This window comes from Phascolarctos cinereus, unplaced genomic scaffold (genome assembly GCF_003287225.1).
Source record: "Phascolarctos cinereus isolate Bilbo 61053 unplaced genomic scaffold, phaCin_HiC Scaffold_4;HRSCAF=312, whole genome shotgun sequence".
Lineage (NCBI taxonomy): Eukaryota > Metazoa > Chordata > Mammalia > Diprotodontia > Phascolarctidae > Phascolarctos > Phascolarctos cinereus.
Window position 1 is genome coordinate 59,511,534 of NW_027555847.1, and position 18,854 is coordinate 59,530,387.

The window sequence follows — 18,854 nt, forward strand, 5'->3', positions numbered from 1 at the left end:
CTGTAACAACTTCTGGGTTGAGGTGGTGGTCTTTTTAAAGACTGACCTAACAGATTGATACTAATATACCCTGAGGGCCTCAGACCATCCGTCCACTCAGCTCCACTGGAAGGAACTACTGGCCCATAATAGAGAAGGGAGGTCTCTTTCTCGGGTGGAGAGCTCCACTGTTGACTGCCCAGTGACCGTGATTAAGAGCTAGTAGAATCCTACATCATGATGAGTGAACAGCGGTTGAGGTTGGGAAGTTGATGCTGTTGAATTCCACCACCAAGCGTGACCCCTGATTGCTTGATGCCTCTGCTCTCCCTGTGAGCCACCCATACATGCGGTAGCCCAGCATTTCCTGCAGCCGGGCCTTTTGCTTTGGAAAGTGCCTGCTAAGTAACCTGTCCTCTAAGGGGTTTCTCAGAGGAGGAATGTCGGTGTTTCTTGGAGGAGGCATCACTGAGGTCACCAGAACGTGACTCCTGGAGAAGAGAGCAAGCAGGGGAAATTCACTTACCTTGACCCTCCTTACCAATGGTGGAGCCAGTAAGGGTGGGGGAGGGGGGTGGGGAGATGGTAATTGGACTCAAGAGGCCCAATTGATTAGAAGGTCATTCAGTAGGTACCAGGACTACAGCATTCTGGTGCTGTGGGAAGAGTGCTGGATTTGAAATCAAAGGTTCAAATCCTTGGCTCTCCCACTTAATTACCTGTGTAGTGGTTAGGCAAGTCATTTAATTTCTCTGTACCTTGGTTTCCTCATCTGTGAAATGAGGAGATTAGACTAAGACTAAATGATTTCTAAGGTCCCTTCCAGCTCTAAGGCTATGTTGCTATGATCCCTCTGCTTGAAGTCTCCAAAGGAAAGGGGAGCTTACTACCTTGTGAGGCAGCCTAGGACAGAAAGTTCTTCCTTATATTGAGCCAAAATCTTTCCCCACCTCCTTGGCCCTAGCTCTTCCCTTAGGAGAGACATAAAATGCAATTCTGTTAGACAGGTAGCATAATAGATTTGGATCTGGAAGGGGTGGGGTAGGGATCTAGTCTTGAAGCCCAGAGAGGTTGAGTGATTTGTCAGAGCCTGGACCCCAGATGGGTGCTCTCCCCACCACATAACACTGCTCTAACCCCTATTTTGCCCAATCTCCCACCTCTGTACTCCAAACTTGGCATGACCCTCCTTACCATGGCCTGACCAACAGGGCTCTATGTGAGGGATCGAGAATGAGTAAAGTACAGGCCAACCATAAGAGGAGTGGGGCCCATGATGTAGAGTGAAGGTAAGGTCTAGAGAAAGGGCAGAGTAGAAAGCAGGCATTGATAAATGGTAAGACAGACAAAGGTGAAGAATAGGACTGGAGGGGCAGCTAGGTGGTGCAGTGGATAGAGCACTGGCCCTGGATTCAGGAGGACCTGAGTTCAAATCCGCCTCAGACACATAACACTTACTAGCTGTGTGACCCTGGGCAAGTCACTTAACCCCATTGCCTAACCAAAAAAAAAAAAAAGAATGGGACTGGAGCCAACGAGCCTCCAAAGCCTACATAGGGTATCATATTTCTAGAGGCAATCTGTAAAAGTGAGGCCAGCTTCAATATTATTGGGGGAGTTGGACTTCCTACTTCCTATGACACCATGAAAGATGTAATCTGGCCCCTTGCTGAAAGACCTGTGGTTCCTTTTGGTCCCTGGGTGTCCCTATTTATGGGAGGTTGTCATCTATGTATGGGGTGGGGGGCTCATCTATTTTTTATGCACAAGCAGAGGAGGAACTGTGAGCTTAAGGTCCCAGAAATACCCACCTACTCAAATATCCTGCCAATGTTCCAAAATTCCTTTAGGACATTCGTTAAAGAAGCAGAGGGGCATAGTAAAGAGTGCATTGGACTGGAGTCAGAAGACCTGGTTTCTATTTTGAGTACCACTACCAAATAGCTGAGTCACATTGGGCAAATTATTTCCCCCTCTCTTGGACTCAGTTTCCTCCTTTGTAAAAAGAACCCCAGAAGAGACAGTTCTTTCCAGCTCTGACATTTGATAGTGTTTTGGGGGGAAGTGGATCGTTGCTTTTCCCAGTAGTGCTTCTGGAGAAGGTAACCCATCAAGTCCCTAATGCCTTACTCTGAATATGTTCTATAAGACAGGTTGCATCTCCAGCTGGAGACTAGGGCAGCTGGTGAATATAGACTATAGCAGAAATGAAGAGTTTGCAACAGGGAACACAAACTTTGCCTCCTTTGATTTCATGCTGATTTACTGGTTCCAGACGTACAAATGGTATAAAAGCAATAGAATGTCAGAGCTGGAATAATGCCTCACAATTGTCTAGTCAAACCCTCCCATCTACAAGATAGGCAAACTAAGTCCCAGAGAGGTGAGAGTTAGTTAATAGCAGAACTGAGGGGAAATTTCAAGTATCTTGACTTTCATTCAGTCCTGTGTCTTCCATCACATTTATTTCCTTGTCTATTGATCCCCTGCAGATATACCACCTCTAAGACTCAGTTTCTTCATCTGTAAAATGACCTCTGAAGGACTCTGGATTTATAACCACATATACCTCCCCTGAAAAAATTAATAAATTTTAATAAAAGCAACTTCTGGCACATTTGGCCATCATAAGACTCTTTGTTGTTTAATCATCTCAGACTCTTTGTGACCTCATTTGGGGTTTTCTTGGCAAAAATACTGGAGTGGTTTTGCCATCTCCTTCTCCAGCTCATTTTACAGATGAGAAAACTGAGGCAAACAGGGTTAAGGGACTTGCCCAGGGTTACACAGCAAGGAAGTGTCTGAGGTCACATTTGAACTCCAGAAGATGAGCCTTCTTGACTGCAGACCCGGCACTCTGTGCACTATGGCACCACCTAGCTGCCTTCATAAGACTCAGAATTATCTAAATCAACTGATTCCCAGCCTACAGATTTGCTGCTGTTCCATCAAGAAAATAACTGAGTGGAGGCAAGTGGTCCACTTGGAGACTATAGCTCTATCTAGGCAACAATTTTACTTTGGATGAGACAAGACCAGACAGGATGGGAAGAAGAGATTAACAGAGGTGGAATGCTAGGACTGTTGTGTCCTGACAGCTGAAAATGAGATAGCATAAGACTGTGTAGAATGGGAGGGCGGGAAGGGGATGGGGATGGAGGGGCGGGGGCACAGAACAGGAGAAGAATGGAAGGGAAGGAGATGAGATTGGTGGGGGCAGGATGGAAGAGGAGGGGATTATGGGATGGGATAGGATATAATAAAAGAGGGACAATTTAACAGTCCCCAGCCTCTGGTGGTTCCTCCCCAGCTTCAATTGTTCGGCCCCATCTCATCAGAATGTCCCACATGCAGCCCATCATCCCTGTCCTTCACCTCAGCAAGAAACTCCTGCGCCTTTGGGGAGGTGGAGCTCTCTGCCGTCATTTCCTCAGGACCCTCCCCCACTAATTCAAGAGGAATATACACACATCCACCTCACCAGGGAAGAATTATGACATCGAAGAAGTCTGTCTTTAACAGCTGCAGTCCCTCTCCCAGGCACTTTGTCCTCTTCCCCTCGGCCTCAGGGTCCTCCATCTTGCTCTCCCCTTGCTCCTCTTACAGCAACTCTCAGCTCCTTTATTCACACTAAGGTATCAATGACTCCCAACATCTTACAGTGGGGCTCTTCCCAGGAGACTGGCATTTCAACAGATGTCAAAGCCTTATTGAAGCACTAGGCCTAGAATTCCAGGTAGCAGCTAGCAGTCACCTCTTAAGACCTGCCCGCGTCTCACCCTGGGGAAGGACCCTCCTTCATAACCACACTGCTCACTGCTACCCTATCAGCACTATCTCTCCTGTGAAGTTTGAAGAGTGAAACCCTTTCCTCCAGCTACTTGAGGCTTCCTCAGGAAGCTGCAGATGCCTTCCTCCAGGGACGGAAGGGCAGAAGAGATGCTGCTGAGCCATTCCACTCATGACTTTCCCCAGGACAGATTGCTAATTCAGCCTCCCAGAGAGAAGAATGTGCCAGATGTAAAATCTGAGCTCATCAGAGAGCTCCCTGGGAAGGGACTTAATATTTCCTTAGATGCCTAGACCTTCAGGTGCATTCATATCTGCACTGTCAGAATGTCATTTTCATCCCTTTTGAATAATCTTCTAAAATTTCAGGCCATGGGGTCTTACCTCCTACAAATTTTTGAAGCCCAAGATAGTTTCATATAGGTTGAGTAAGCATCACCTAAAGGGACTGATTCGGGGGGGCTCTGGACTCCACTCCAACTGTGAACATTCCCCCACTGGCCACCACCAACCTTCTTCCATAGATTCATCTCATTTAGTTAAGTATTGCCCTCTCCTTAAAAACCTCTTGTAAAGCAAATACTTGGGGGAGGGGAGTGTCAGGCAGTGAAGAAAGACTCTGCTCCTCAGCAGTTTAGTTTGAATCTGTTTGTAAGGGAGATTTAGAGGGGAGACATACTGGGCTGCCAACATATTTTGCCTGATTGGCTAATGAGAACCTGAACAGAGCTTTGAGGGGGGTTTTTAAACTGAAGCACAGCCTATAAAAATAGTATAGGCTTTGCAACAAATCTCTCACCCTAGTAGTGAAGATCGCTGCCATCCAGTTTCATATTAAGTTTACCACGCCCTTTTCTTCCCCAACACACACCTACTGCTGCAGCCATACTAATGTCTTCACTGGCCCCACACATCTCACACCACCATCAATTTTCCTTTACTCCAAATCCATGACCAGCATGTGCTTCAAATAGAACTCTGAAGCTGACCTCCTTTCCTTCAGGAGGTCTCCTAGAACTAATTCTAACTCATGCTGATTTCCCACTTTGAAATTCCCCAATCCTGGGGTCCTTTTTGAGAACAAAGAACAAATAAAAATAACAACAATAACCCTATCAAAGACAGCTTTGCCATCAGTTTGCTCTTGCTCTACCACGTGGGCGAGCCCTTTCTCTCCAACTAGATGATCAGTTCCATGATGACAGGGAGCCTGCATGATACTTCTTGGCCGCCCACAATGCCCAGCATGGAGCTGGTGCTTGTTAGCTTGAACTGAGGGGAAGCAGCTGAGGCTGTGTCCTCAACATTCCTTGTATTCCCCCATGAGATCCAGCACCCAACAGGTCTAGACACACATCAGGTGCATAATAAACGCATCTAATACGATTCCACAAACATTAACCGGCAAGGCCCTGTGCTAGGTCATGGAGACAAAAAGATAAAACATACCCTAGCTTCCAAGGCAGCTTATAGCCAAGAATAAGCCCTGGCTTTGGAGTCAGAGGAGCTGGGTTCAAATCCTGTTTGTGCTACTTACTTATTAGCTATGTGACCTTGAGGAAGTCACTTCACCCCCAATTCCTTACCTGTAAGATAGATGACCTCTTCCACCTCTAAATCTAATATACTATGAGATAAGATGTGGACACAAAGGTCTATAACACTAATTAGAATATGATGAGTGCAAAGTGAGGGGAAGGTTCCTAAACAAAGTCTTCTGAGAAAATAGAAGGAGAAAGAATAGGCATGAAGGAGGGGAGAAGGAAGAGGATATCAGGGAAGGCTTCTAGGAGGAGGTGGTGCCAGAGTTGGGCCTTGAAGACATGGAGGGTAATGGGGCGAGGAGATGCCTTCTAAGCCCAGGGGAAAGGAGCAAAGACTCAGAGACTGGAAAAGACAGGAATGGGAGTAAGTTTAGCATGAACGAGGCACAGGGGGAAATAAGGCATGGGAAAACAAAAAGAATTTAAAGTGCACATACCCTTTGCTTGGAATGGACAAGGTGGGCTTCAGGCTTTTCTGAAGGGGCAGCTTCTCTCGAAGGCGCTTCTGAGACTCCCATGGCTTAGTTCTTGACATCTCAGAGCTCGTTGGCCAAGCTAATCTAGAACACAGTACATTTAGTTTCCAGAGACCTAGAGGAAAGATTTCCCAGCTCCACAAAGTTGAGAGGTGGAAGGTTGTCTCCATATCCAGCCCTCCACCCTTTCTCTCAGGCTGCCTCAGCAAGGGTAGGAAAGGGCTTAGCTCTGTGATTCATCACTTTTGGGACCCTCTCTACCAATCCAGATTGCTACCTTCTCCGAAACCAGAGTCTTAGAAAACTGCCTAAACAGCCGTGGTATCAAATTCAAATAGAAATGGGGTCACTCAAACTTACATAAGGATTCCAGAAGCCACACGTTCGTTGATTTAGAAAACCACATGCTAACATTATCAACATTCTATTGTATTTTTATTTATTTTTGTTAAATAATTTCCAATTACATTTTAATCTGGGTCAAGTTGGGAGTATTGTGGGCCATGTGTACGTGAGGTGGGGGAGGGAGATGTTTGACACACCTGCACTACTACATAATGCTGTTCTACCCAGGGTTATTTGGATCAAATATAACATGCAAAGTCTGGAAACCAATAAGATTGCCCATTGCTCGTTGCATTCATATTCTCCCGGAAGATGGAGAAAAAATGTTCAGTTTCACTAACCAGCAGATGGAACGATTAAATGCCGGCCTCACCTCCACTCCCCACTTCCTCCTCAGCCACCATGCTGACTCTGCTAGCCCACAGTCAAGAATGCATGTCAACCCAGGAAGGATGATGAGTCATACTTGCTGACTCTGACATCCAGTCCCCAGTCTGACTCAATGGCAGAATCTTTGGTGCACTAGAAACAGCACTGGGTTGGGGGTTGGGAGTCCTAGGTTCCAATCCAAGCCCTCCCAATAACTAAAGAGCTGCGGGACTTTGAGTCACATCACTAAGCCTTGGCTGGCCCTCAGTTTACTTATCAACAAAGTAAAGGATTGGACAACATGATCTTGAAGGTCCAATCCAGCTCTGCATTCTGTGAGCCTATGACTTGTACTGGTTTAATCAAAGCTAAACCTAAGCGTGGAGACTGTCCAATCAAGAGAACGTTCAAGGGGTCTTCATTAATTCCATCTGAGGCACCCAACTTTTGAGATTACAGATACAAAGGAAGGAACAAGTTGTTACATTTAATTCGATTAATTCAACAAACATTTATTAAGCAACTATTTTGTGCTTAATAACATAATATAATAATATAATAACAATACAATATGCTTAATAAATAATTTAGCAAATTATTTATTAAGCACTTTCTCTGTGTCAAGCACTATGTTAAGCCTATGGATTGGAAGACAAAAATGAAAGAATCCCTACCCTCGAGGGACTTACATTCTACTAGGAGAATATCACCATACTCAGATTAGAAAATTCAAAGTATACGTGGCAGAGTAATTGCTGGCAGTCAAGGGACTGACTGGAAGAATCAGGAGAAGTGGCACTTGAGGTGGGCCTTAAAGAGAGTAAGGTTTCCAAGAGATGCAAGTGAGGATGGAAAGCATTCCAAGCACAGAGGAGCCAGGAGAATTCTGAAGTCCAGTCCCTGACAATGAAGCTGGACCCTCATTGCCCTTGTTCTTCTGTCCAAGGTTTCTCTCAGTGTCCCAGGTTCACAGCCTCAGGGTTGTCCTCAAGACGTCACTCTTCCTCACCCCACCCATCCTATCAGTTTGGTTCAGTCTTGACAGTTCTACCTTTACTATATCTCTCGTATGTAACCCCTCTCTCTTTTCAAAGTCACCATCACCACCTTAGTTCAGACTCTAATCACCTCTCAAACTATTACCATCACCCCTAATTGAGATCCCTGCCTCAAGTCTCTCCTCAATCCAACCCATCCTCCACAGTTACCAAATTACTTAAACACTGACCATGTCATTCTCTTACTCAATAAACCCCAGTGGCTTCTATTGCCTCAGATAAAATACAAATTCCTCAGGTTGATTTTTAAAGCATTTGATAACCTACCTCAACCTATTTTTAGATTTTTTTTTCTTTTTAGGCAATTGGGGTTAAGTGACTTGCCCAGGGTCACGCAACTAGTAAGTGTCAAGTGTCTGGTCTGAGGCCGGATTTGAACTCAGGTCCTTCTGACTTCAGGGCCAGTGCTCTATCCAGTTCTCCACCTAGCTGCCCCTCCATCCTATTTTTATAGCCTCATTATAAATTACTCTCAGAATTCTATGGTCCAGTTGAACTCGCTTCTTCTCTGTTCTCCAAACATCATACTCCATCTTCTCTCTGCGTGCCTTTGCATTGGCTGCATACTCCATGCCTGGAATGAACTTACTCTTCACATCCACCTTAGAGAATCCCACTCTTTCTTCAAGAGAAAGCTCAAACATCAACTTCTACACAAAGTCTTTCTTGAGCCCCCAATATTAGTGAGTTAATATTTGTAAAGCACTTAAGCATATAGTTCCTGGACATTAGTAGGTGCTTAACAAATGTTTCCTTCCTTCCACCCTCCTTAATCACCTTGAATTTATTCTGTGTGTATGTATGTACACACTTCTTGTCTCTCTCCCATAGAATATAAGCTTGAGAGTAGGGACTGGGCTTTTCAGGGGCTGGGGGGAAGGTTTGGTCTTTGTGTCCCCAGCTAGGGAACATAAAGATCTGGAACATAGTAGGTCTTCATTAAATATTTGTTTTTATTAAATTATTATTAAATAGTATTATAAATGTTATTAAATGTCTGACAGAAGAGGAAGGTGAATCCTAGAAAGATGAAGTGATCCACTCAAGGTCATACAGCTAGCTAGTTCTGGCAGCCAAATCACAAATGTTGACTCATATCATACTGGTAGTCAACAAAACTCTCCATGTTTTTTATATAAACAGATTCTGTTTAGCCATGTTCTTCTTCTCCACCACCCCCTATCCTATACTTTTATACATATGATTTTTTTTAAACCCAAGGGTAGGATTTTACATTTGTCCTCATTTAGTTTAATGTTGCCATAGATTCACTACAGCATTCTGATACTTCAACACCTTTTAGGACTCTGATTCCACCATCCAGTGTATTTGCTGTCCCACTCAACTTCACATCATATTCTATTTTATAAAAATGCCATCTATGTCTTAGTTGAAGTCATTGACAAAAATGTTGACTAGCATAGGACCAACAGTCCATTACCACATGTTTAGTGACATCCTTCCTCCAGACTATACCACAACATTCGTCTTTGCATAGAAAACACTGTTGTATTAAATTATGAATCTACCTAACTGGATTAGCATCAATTCCTATTCTTTTCATCTTGTCCACAAAGATATCATAAAAGACTTGATTCAATATCTTACAATCCAGGGATACCATATCAATAATATTCCCTAGAACTCTGGGTTGAATAACACTTTTTAAAAAGATGACTAAACCAGACTGTCATAATTTGCTTTCAGTGAACCTTTAGTGGCTTCTAAGTTATCATTACTTCTCTTTTGTAATTGATAATTTGTGAATCCATTCTAGAATTTTTCCAGGAATCACTGTCAAGGTTACCAGTCCATAGTTTCTAGTATCTAGTTTCTCTCTCTCTCTCTTTCTCTCTCTCTCTCTTTTTTGAAATTGGAATATTTCCCATCTTCTGTCACCTTTTTAGCTCTCCAGAAATACTCAAAGATTACTGACAGCCATCTATGGCTTCTATCTGCCAAACTACTTTGGTTCCCTGGGTATAATTCACCCAGGCTGGAAGACTAATTTAATTCATTTAGAGTCAGTATGTGGTCTCTTACAATCTTTTCTCATGTCTCTGGGGTTCAGATCCCATTTAATCATGCTCATTCTTCCTTTTCCAGGTTTAAGATCACTCTTATTGATGGAAACAAAATTGCTGAGTAGTCCTGCTTTCTTTGTGTGGTTAATACCATACCATCTGCCCCTATTATACCTATTCCTATGTTGCTGTCCTTGAATAAGCCATAAAAGTTCTTTTTGCTATCCTTAGTATTTTTGTAAGCCTTGGTTTGTTATGGGTAGCAGCCTTCCTGGCTCTTTTTACGTGATCATTCTACTCTTCTATACTTAGTATATGTTCTTTTAAAATCTGATCTCAGAGAGCTCCCTGTGAAGCAACATTGTTTTCCTTAGATGATCCCAGTATTTTTCCTTCTTTAGAACCATTCATTTTTTAGTTCAGTTTTTCAGTTATGTCCAACTCTTTGTACTCCCATTTGGGGTTTTCTTGGCAAAGATACTGGAGTGATTTATCATCTCCTTCTCCAGCTCATTTTACAGATGAGGAAACTGAGGCAAACAGGCTTATGTGACTTGCCAAGGGTCACACAGCTAGGAAGTGTCTGAGGCCAGATCTGAATTGAGGAAGATGAGTCTTCCTGCCTCCGTGCCTGACGCTTTATGCACTATGGCACCACCTGGCCACCCTATCATTCATTATTAAAATGTCAGAATTTCATTTTGAGGGCCTCTCTATCTCCCTTTGAGCAATCTTCTTCCCTTTTAAAGTCCAATGGCTTCCTCTCGCTTCCAGAGTCAGATATAAAACTATCTGTTTGGTATTTAAAACCTTTGAATATCCAGCCCCTAACTCCCTTTCCAGTCCTGTAACACTTCACCCTCCTCTCTCCACAAATTCTACAGCCCAGTTACATTGGCCTATTTACCATTCCCCTACCTAAAACTCCATGGCCTTTCACACTCCATCCTGGATCACTGTGCATTTGCACTGGCTGCCTTCCCTTCCTGCAGAAGGGCCTTTCCAGGTCCCCACAGCTGCAGTCTTTCCTTTTGAGATTACTTTCCATTTTCATATTAATTATCTTACATAGACTTAGTGATTGCCCATGTTATTGCTTCCATTAGAATGTAAACTCCTTGAAGGCAGGAACTGTTTCTCCAGTGCTTTGTATCCCAGGGCAGCTAGGTGGAACAGTACATAAAGCATTGGCCCTGGAGTACGGAGGACTTGAGTTCAAATCTGGTCTCAGACACTTGGCACTAACTGTATGACCTTGGGTAAGTTACTTAATTCTGATTGCTCCACCCCCCCAAGAAACAAAAATCTTCCTTTGTATCCCAGTGTTTTAGCATAATGTGTGCACACACACAGTACACACTTAATCAATACTTGTTGACTGAGACTGAGATACGATGGCCAGCAGATTGGCTAAACTCATTGTGTCCCAGTATCAGGAACTTCTGTTTATCTCTCTTGTATATTGGCAAGAGGTTTGTTGATACTGGCCTGACAACTCCCCTTCACAGACCCTACTCTCACCACCTGAAACCTACAGACCCTTTCTCAGAGTAATGTTTTTAGATAAAATGTTAAATTTCAGTTAAAAAATTAAGATGGAATTATTTCTCCATCCAAGTCCACAGGCCCCCGAAATCTATCCCCAGACTGCTAGCAGGCCTCTGACTCCCAGGTTAAGAACCCCCACTCAATAGTGATGACTTTAGTTCTTCTGCTAGCTTTTGACATTAAAAAAAAATCTGCTCCTCCTTCCCTCCCCTCCCCACCCCTTATTCTATCTCTCTAGCATTTCTCTGAGGTCCAATTTCTCTGCTTGTCTTGACCTTGATTCTGGATTACCTTCTGCTCTCTTTGAGAACTAAGCCAGTAGCATCTTGCACATTTCAAAACCCTTCCCCCAAGGAGCCTCTCACTGCCAAACTTTCACTTGCAGGTAGAAGCTGCCACCCTGTGGGAATTCAGCGTTGCTTTGCTGAGGCAGATGGAGCAATCTGGCTGGAAAATGAGAGTCTCTGGGGCCAGGTGGTGATTTTGAGAGTGAGGGAAAATAGGAGCTAAAAGGGCTCCCTTCCCTTTCCCTCCTCCTGGCCTCTCCAGCCCATTTAACCCTCTTAAGAGATGTATCCAAGCTAACTTGGATGAACTGGAGGGCTTCAGAGCATAGGTCCAGTTTACTTAAGACTATAGGTGAGAGGCTGCAGAGTGAGATGGCCTGTACAGCCTAGCAAGGGAATATCTGCGTGGACCACTGGTCTCTCATGTGAATGAGAAGCGGGGACAAGGGATTGAACTACTAAGTCTCAAGAACAACTTCCATGCCTTTTAGGGGAAAAAAACATCCTCAGCTACATGGTAGGCATCCTGGTAGATACTGTTCCTGCTATATATAAACATGCATTATTGAAAAAGCAGGTGCTAAAATTTCTTACTCTCAGGACAACTTTGTAACCCTCCTGCCCACTGGAGAATTTTGTTATACTAACTCAGACTCATAGAGTGTCTATGAACTGTGGCTTCTGCCCTCATCTCATGGCCTACAGTTCTTGTAGTCAACGTTTAGAGGAGGTGGGGCCACCCAGGAAGACTTCTGGCAGACTCTTCCCTGATCATATCACGTCTGCATGGTTGGGATGGATACATTCAGTGTGGCCATTGGGTTAATTGTATTTTTAATGGAAGAACAATCTGTTGTGTTTCACCCTTTGTCTTCTCCCAAAAGCTTTCAGTGGCAGAACAGCCTGAAAGATGGAGTGACTAATGATAACCACAGCCTTTAAGAGCTGGTACCACCACTACATGTCTGGTGCACAAGTGTAAGGTCTGAGCACCACAGCAAAATTATCACTAAGATAGATTTAACCTTGTGTGCAACCACAGTAAGGATGGGTGGGCCCATTTCTCTACCCAATTTCCCAATCCACTACCTCCCAGGGTAACAGAAAATGTAAGTGAATGCATAAATTATCACTAAGATAGATTTAACCTGGTGTGCAACCACAGTAAGGATAGGTGGGCCCATTTCTCTACCCAATTTCCCAATCCACTACCCTGATTCTATCATCCTATACCCCTCTAGTTGATAACTCTGGAGTTGTGGCGGCTATGAGTCCAACATAATGCCTACCCATAAAACCTTGGGAAAGATGGAGGATTACCTACAACCAAATCCCACACCTCAATGACAATTACCCTGTATTATGTCATTGACCTGCCCTCTGCCATAATCCCAAATGCCAATGATTACATCAAACCCTTAGGCTGAGGCAGAGGTATGGGGATGAAACCTCTTCCCGGGGAAAGATGAACATTGTCTGTGCCAGGATCCAATCAAGCATAAACCAAAAGCTAGGACCCCCTCCTGACTTTCCAGTCTTTTTACATATGAATCAATTATCTATTCATAAGTTCCAGTCACGCAGTCCTACTTGCTATTGCTCATGCATAACACTCCATCTCTCATCTCCATACATTTGCTTTCGTTGTCCCATGTTGCCTGGAAAGGTCTCCCTCCTCACCTTCATTTGCTGGATTCCCTGGCTTCCTATAAGACTCAATTAAAATCTGACTTTTTCTTTTTCCTGAAGGATGACTTTCCTCGCCCTCCCAACTGGAAGAGTCTTTCCCTCTGAAATGGCTTTCCATTTTCACTGTATTATATCTTGCATGTAAAGAGTTATTTGGACAATTTCTTCTCCATTAGCTGTGAGCTCCTCAAAGGTAGGGACTGTATTTGCCCCTCTTCTTATCTCTAGAATTTAGGACAGTGGCGAGCACAGGGTAAGCCCCTTAAGAAATGCTTGCTGCCTGCCTGAACCTCAGAGTCTCTGTAAGGACAAAATCCAAGGTACTGAGATAGAATCAGGAAGCCAGCTGCAGTAGAAAGTCCAAGCCAAGAAAATCTGGGATCAAGAGGCATTTGTTTCTCTGATGCATGCCTCCTCAAGGCCTTGTCCTTTTATGGCCATAGTATGCGTTCCGCACTCCTACCCTTCACCATCAGCATGGTGTTCCAACATATCCCCTCCTCACTCAGCCACATCAGTAAGCCCATGGGTTTACCATTCTCAAGACCAGAGGTTGTTGAGGTGAAAAGTTCCCACTAATTCCAAAGCATACATGGTGGTTCCCACATCCTCTTAGTGAGCTCATCTATCCCTACCACTCCATCATGTATTGTGGACAACTCTGTTGAAGAAACACTGGAGAGAGAGAAATCAGTCTTCTTACCCTTCCACAATCAGCCATGGTGGGCAAGAATTCAAGTAGATTAATCTGAGCTTCAGGAAGTCCAAATAACAAAGACTGGTGGACCAAGCATGGAGTGGACAGTGAGGACACCATCCCCTGCTGATAAAAGAAGAGGCCTACCAACTTTACTGTGAATTTTTTTTTAAAGACTTGATGAGTGCAGAGCTTACAAGAAGGAGGCTAGACCTAGTCCTCTATGCTCAAGGGCCTCCCAGAAGTAGGAGTCCTTACTTATTTGTCACTTAGGCTGTTCACAGAGCATGCCAGAAGTCTTCCTGGGTGGCCCTACCTCTTCTGAACTTAGATTACAAACTGTAGGCCATGAGGTGAGGGCCAAAGCCACAGTTCATGGATGCTCTATAAGTCTTAGTCTAGCAAAATTCTCCAGTGAACAGTAGGGTTACAGAGTTGTGCTGAGAGTAGGACATTTTAGCAACCGCTTTTTCAATAATGTATGCATATAGCCAAGCAGTATCTACCAGGGTACCTACCATGCAGACAAGGATTTTTTCCCCTAAAAGGCATGGAAGTTGTCACTGAAACTTAATTGGCCCAAGGGGCTTAAATAGTTCATTCAGTCTCTTGTCCCAGTTTCCCATTCACACCTTTGCAGTGATGATTCCTCAGGGGTCTGCTTCAACAGATTGCTCCAGATCTAAGATCTAAGAGGAGGAAAGCCCCTGCAAAGGAGCTTGTAATACAGCACATAGTTACTGTTTTAGAGTCCCAGATTGTCTGTTTAGTGGGCAGTAAGACAATACTGTCATATCCCCTGGTGGGAGGGGAGTGGGCCCACCATGTGCTAGTGATAAGGATAATCCCCAGGGCAAGGAAGGTGAAGAGTACTCCCCTCCTGGGGAAAGAAAGGCAGGGTCCAAATTAGGCTCTAATTGGGCATAAATTAAAGGCCAGGCTGACAGAAACTGATGGGTCTCTGGAATGTTGAGACAAAGGCAGAAAACTGATTTCAGGAACAAAGATCTCAAGCCAATCAGTAAGAACCAGTAGGCAATCTACAAGAAATAACAGTGTTTTAGTCCTCCGGCACAATGCCTCCCCAACCCTCTGGGGGTGATGTTCTTTCTTAGCAATGTATGGATGATTGATTTGCTAATACGGTCATCAACTGGATCAGCCAGAGACCTCTTCCTGACTTAGCTTTGCCAGTAGGACCGTGGGATTGGATACTTGACCCAGTATCAAGATAACATTCCGATAGTTATGGACATGCCCATAGAGACAGTACATTTTCTTCCTTGTTCTTCCCCTTCCTGTTCTCCCCTCCACGCTCCACAGTCACAAAGCACACCCACCTGTTGGTGCAGGCAAGTTTTTCACCTCCACAAGTTAGCTAACTACATAATTTTAGACCACATTTTTTTCTCCCGTTTTTAACCACTTTTTTTTTACTAATATTAAAATATACTTGTCTGTCACATGTGGTCACCACACCATTCCCTAGCCAATGAGCAGATGGAATGAACTAATTGGACTTCGAAGCAATAGCACAAGGGTTACAATTTCTACCAGCAGAACAACTGGTTATCACTATCTCCCTTTTCTTCAATTTGATACAGGTCTCTTTTTTCGAATTGTGGGTTCACACTACCACATCCAAGGTTAACCCATAAGAATTGGAATCCATATGAGCTATGTTAGAACTTAACCTTGATGTGCTCAAAGCTGCCTATAAATAAAGAGGAAATCACCCTCAAACCCTTAGACACTCTGTCCATTATCCAAAGGCATTGCTGTGTGTATCCAACCAACTCACCAAACCACAGAAGAGGCCTTACACAAGTAGTAGGGTCATTTGTCTTTCAACTGGAAACATCAGTGAAGGTCCAGCCGTCCTTTGTCCAAAAGGCTTATGAAAACTCTAAGCAATAAACACTACAACTTTGGTTCTCTTTGATACAGTAGGTGACCAAGGAGAGTCTGTAATCCGTGAGAGCCTGCCTTCTTACTGGAGATGTGAAACCATGGATTAGCTTGTTGATTGGAAGGGATGTGAGCTAGAAGAACAAACCCAGGGGCCTTCTCAGAGCCTCAGATTCCATTCAAGAGGCAAAGAGTTGATTGAAAAAAAAAAAAGCCTAACTTGCAGCCTCACAAGTCAACCAAGTGGGCTATGGGCAAGCCCACAGCATACCCTTATTGCATTCTCCCTTACCCCACCTCCCCCAGCTATGCCTCCCTACATGAGATGATTTGTTGAGACTTCGACTTGAAAATCCCAATTCATGTTGGCTTTGGATCCAAGCTTTCCTTTGTTTTATTTGTTCATATGTTAGTGTGAAAACCTCACTCTTCTCTATGAATTACCTTTGCCTTCATTGACGATTCTAGACCCTCACTCAAGCCCTATCCAGATTTTGAGAATTAAACTAGTAAATGCCTCTAGGCCTTAACTTCTATAACTGGGTAAGTTTGGGTATCTGAATTGGTAACACATCACTGTTTTTGTTTCCCATTTGCTCCCGTCTTATGATTCTATTGCTTTTGTATTTCTCTCCTTTTATATTTACCCAAATGCTTTCTACTGGGCCTCCTCCCTCAGGTTCAAGGCTTTCCACTCAAGGGTATTTTCTTGATAGAGTGCTTCTCTGTCATCCCTTCCCTCAAATCCATGAATTTTTTTGTGCCATGGAACCCTTTTACAAAATCATATATACCATACATCAGATTATGAAGGAAGCTAATTATACCGGCATACAATTATTAAAATACATTTTTTAAACAATCATAGGCCTGTAGGTTAAGAATCTCTACAACAACTTTTGAACAAATAATACCCTACCATAGCTATATTCCAGGCAGGAAAGTTATTTTGTCTTAGTGATGCCTATGAGCTCACATTTATTTCTTTGTATTATACCATCAAGTTTTATTGATTACCCCCTCCTTATTTTCTGTACATTGCTATACATCTTTGGTCTTCTGACATTCCCTATTTTCTCCCACAAATTTCTAAATGTCTGTTCCACTTTTCTTCCATTATCATGCCTGGTATCTTACAGAGTGATTCACTTTATAATTTTAGCTGAGCAATTCCCATTTTCTTCCATTTCTAGCTTATGGACCTCTTGATTAGACAAACGCTTTCTTCCCAGTCCTCTCTTCAGCCTTACCCAACAGCCTCTTATTCTGACATCCTTAACCATGGTTGAGAAAACCAAATCTTGTTCTTTGACATCATCTATGTAGCCATCTAAGAACTTCTCACAAGGAGAGGGAACCACCAACTCCCCTAAGTGCTTCAGTGTCCTGACCTGGACTTCCTAGTCCCCATAGATACTTTTCAAGTTTCTTCTGATGGGTCTCATGACATTATTAGTGAGTTGCCACCTCTGGGTTTGATAAGTCTCATCTGGCTCTCTGTCAAGTCCTGGATACATACCCCAGGAAATCAGTGCAACTCCCAATGGGTCATACTATGCCTACAGGCAACCACTTCCATACCACTCAGAATGGAGCTACCAGCTGCCATGATGACTCTTCCCCCTTCTGAAACAAAACATAGCTTCCATGTATCTGCTGAAATCTATGAATACTCTCGAGGTACCACTTCTTCCTCATTTTGTCTAGATTTAAAATTTATAGACCTTTATACCTGTCGTATGGCCCCAGCAGTTAAGAATTCCCTTTCTCTTCCCTTTCTACTATGTGTCACATTCTCTGACTCATCAACTTCTTGACCCTATTTGATTACTTTTCCTTTCTACGGTTCTTTTTTTTTTTTTACTTCCTGACTGACATCCTTCTTGGATTTTTTTTTTTTAGGCAATTGGGGTTAAGTGACTTGACCAGGGTCACACAGCTAGTAAGTGTCAAATGTTTGGTCTGAGACCTGATTTGAACTCAGGTCTTTCTGACTTCAGGGCCAGTGCTAGGGCCAGTGCTCTATCCAGTGCGCCACCTAGCTGCCCCCAGATTATTTCTTAATTAAGTTAATTAATAGTATCTCCAATTTACCTTGTGTCTTGTTTGTAAATAGTTGTTCCAACATTTTCTCCGTATTATACTGTGAGCTACTTGAGAATAGGAATTCTCAGGTTTGGGATTTTTCTTTGTATGCAATTCCCAGCACATAGCAAGCACAGGGCCTGACACACACAGTGGGCCTCTAATAAGTGCTCATTGAATTGACTTCTTCCATCCCACCTAGGAGCCTTTCATCCTCCTTACTAAGTCAAACCATCCTCCTCAAGCAAAGGAGACCAAGTTTGCATTTCAGAGACATCCTGTGATTGCCTCTGGCAGCAAGACAGTTACAACACAACTATGGCAAGTCATTGCAATGCTTCGCTCTCTCCATGTACTATCTCCTGGTATAGAAGGGTGTTAGGCTTCTAAAATGAAACCTCGGTTCTCTGTGACTTCCCACAAATAAATTCCCAGATCAACTCCAGTTCAGGGGCTGGTGACCACCACTTACTACAGCAAGTCTGTCTGCCCACACCTCCAAACTTCCCTTTGCAAGCTAATTTGTCCAAGTATGAGGATCAATGACCACTACTAGGTCTGCTAGCAGATCATCAGACCGAGGATTACCCAGCAAAAGACGCAGATAAGGAAGGAGAGTTTGGACTTTTGAGTTTCGCTTTACCTGTATGGAAAATGAAGGGCAAATTCCTCTATAGTCCCCTTCTTCTTGCTTTTGTCATGTGTAAGAATCTTACTGCAAGGTCCCTGAGGACAAGAGCTATCATTTTCATGTCCTTGAACACCAGGATCTGGAAAACAAGATTCAAAGGTTAGAGGGCCAAAGATTAGAGGGAGAAGAGGCACTGATGTACCAAGGGAGGAAGAAGTCAGGAGACCTGGACGCTTTGCCCATTTGTAGATGATAATATCATTCTATCTATACCCCAAGGTATATGAAGAGTACGAAAATGTAGTTAGGTGGCACTAGGCGAGAGAGTCCTAAGCTTGGAGTCAGAAAGACTCCAGATCCAGCCTTAGGCACTTACTAGCTGTGTGACCCTGATCAAGTCATTTAACCTCTGTTCACCTCAGTTT

At 43.6% G+C, this 18,854-nt stretch overlaps 1 long non-coding RNA gene across 1 annotated transcript; it reads right to left on the minus strand.

The window, feature by feature from the left end:
- On the minus strand, positions 1-18,562 carry LOC144456620 (uncharacterized). Its single transcript, XR_013485619.1, has 3 exons — positions 18,442-18,562; positions 5,750-5,872; positions 1-470 (listed from the first exon to the last, which is right to left on the minus strand). It is a non-coding gene; the product is annotated as an uncharacterized LOC144456620 (long non-coding RNA).
- Positions 18,563-18,854: the final 292 nt, after the last annotated feature.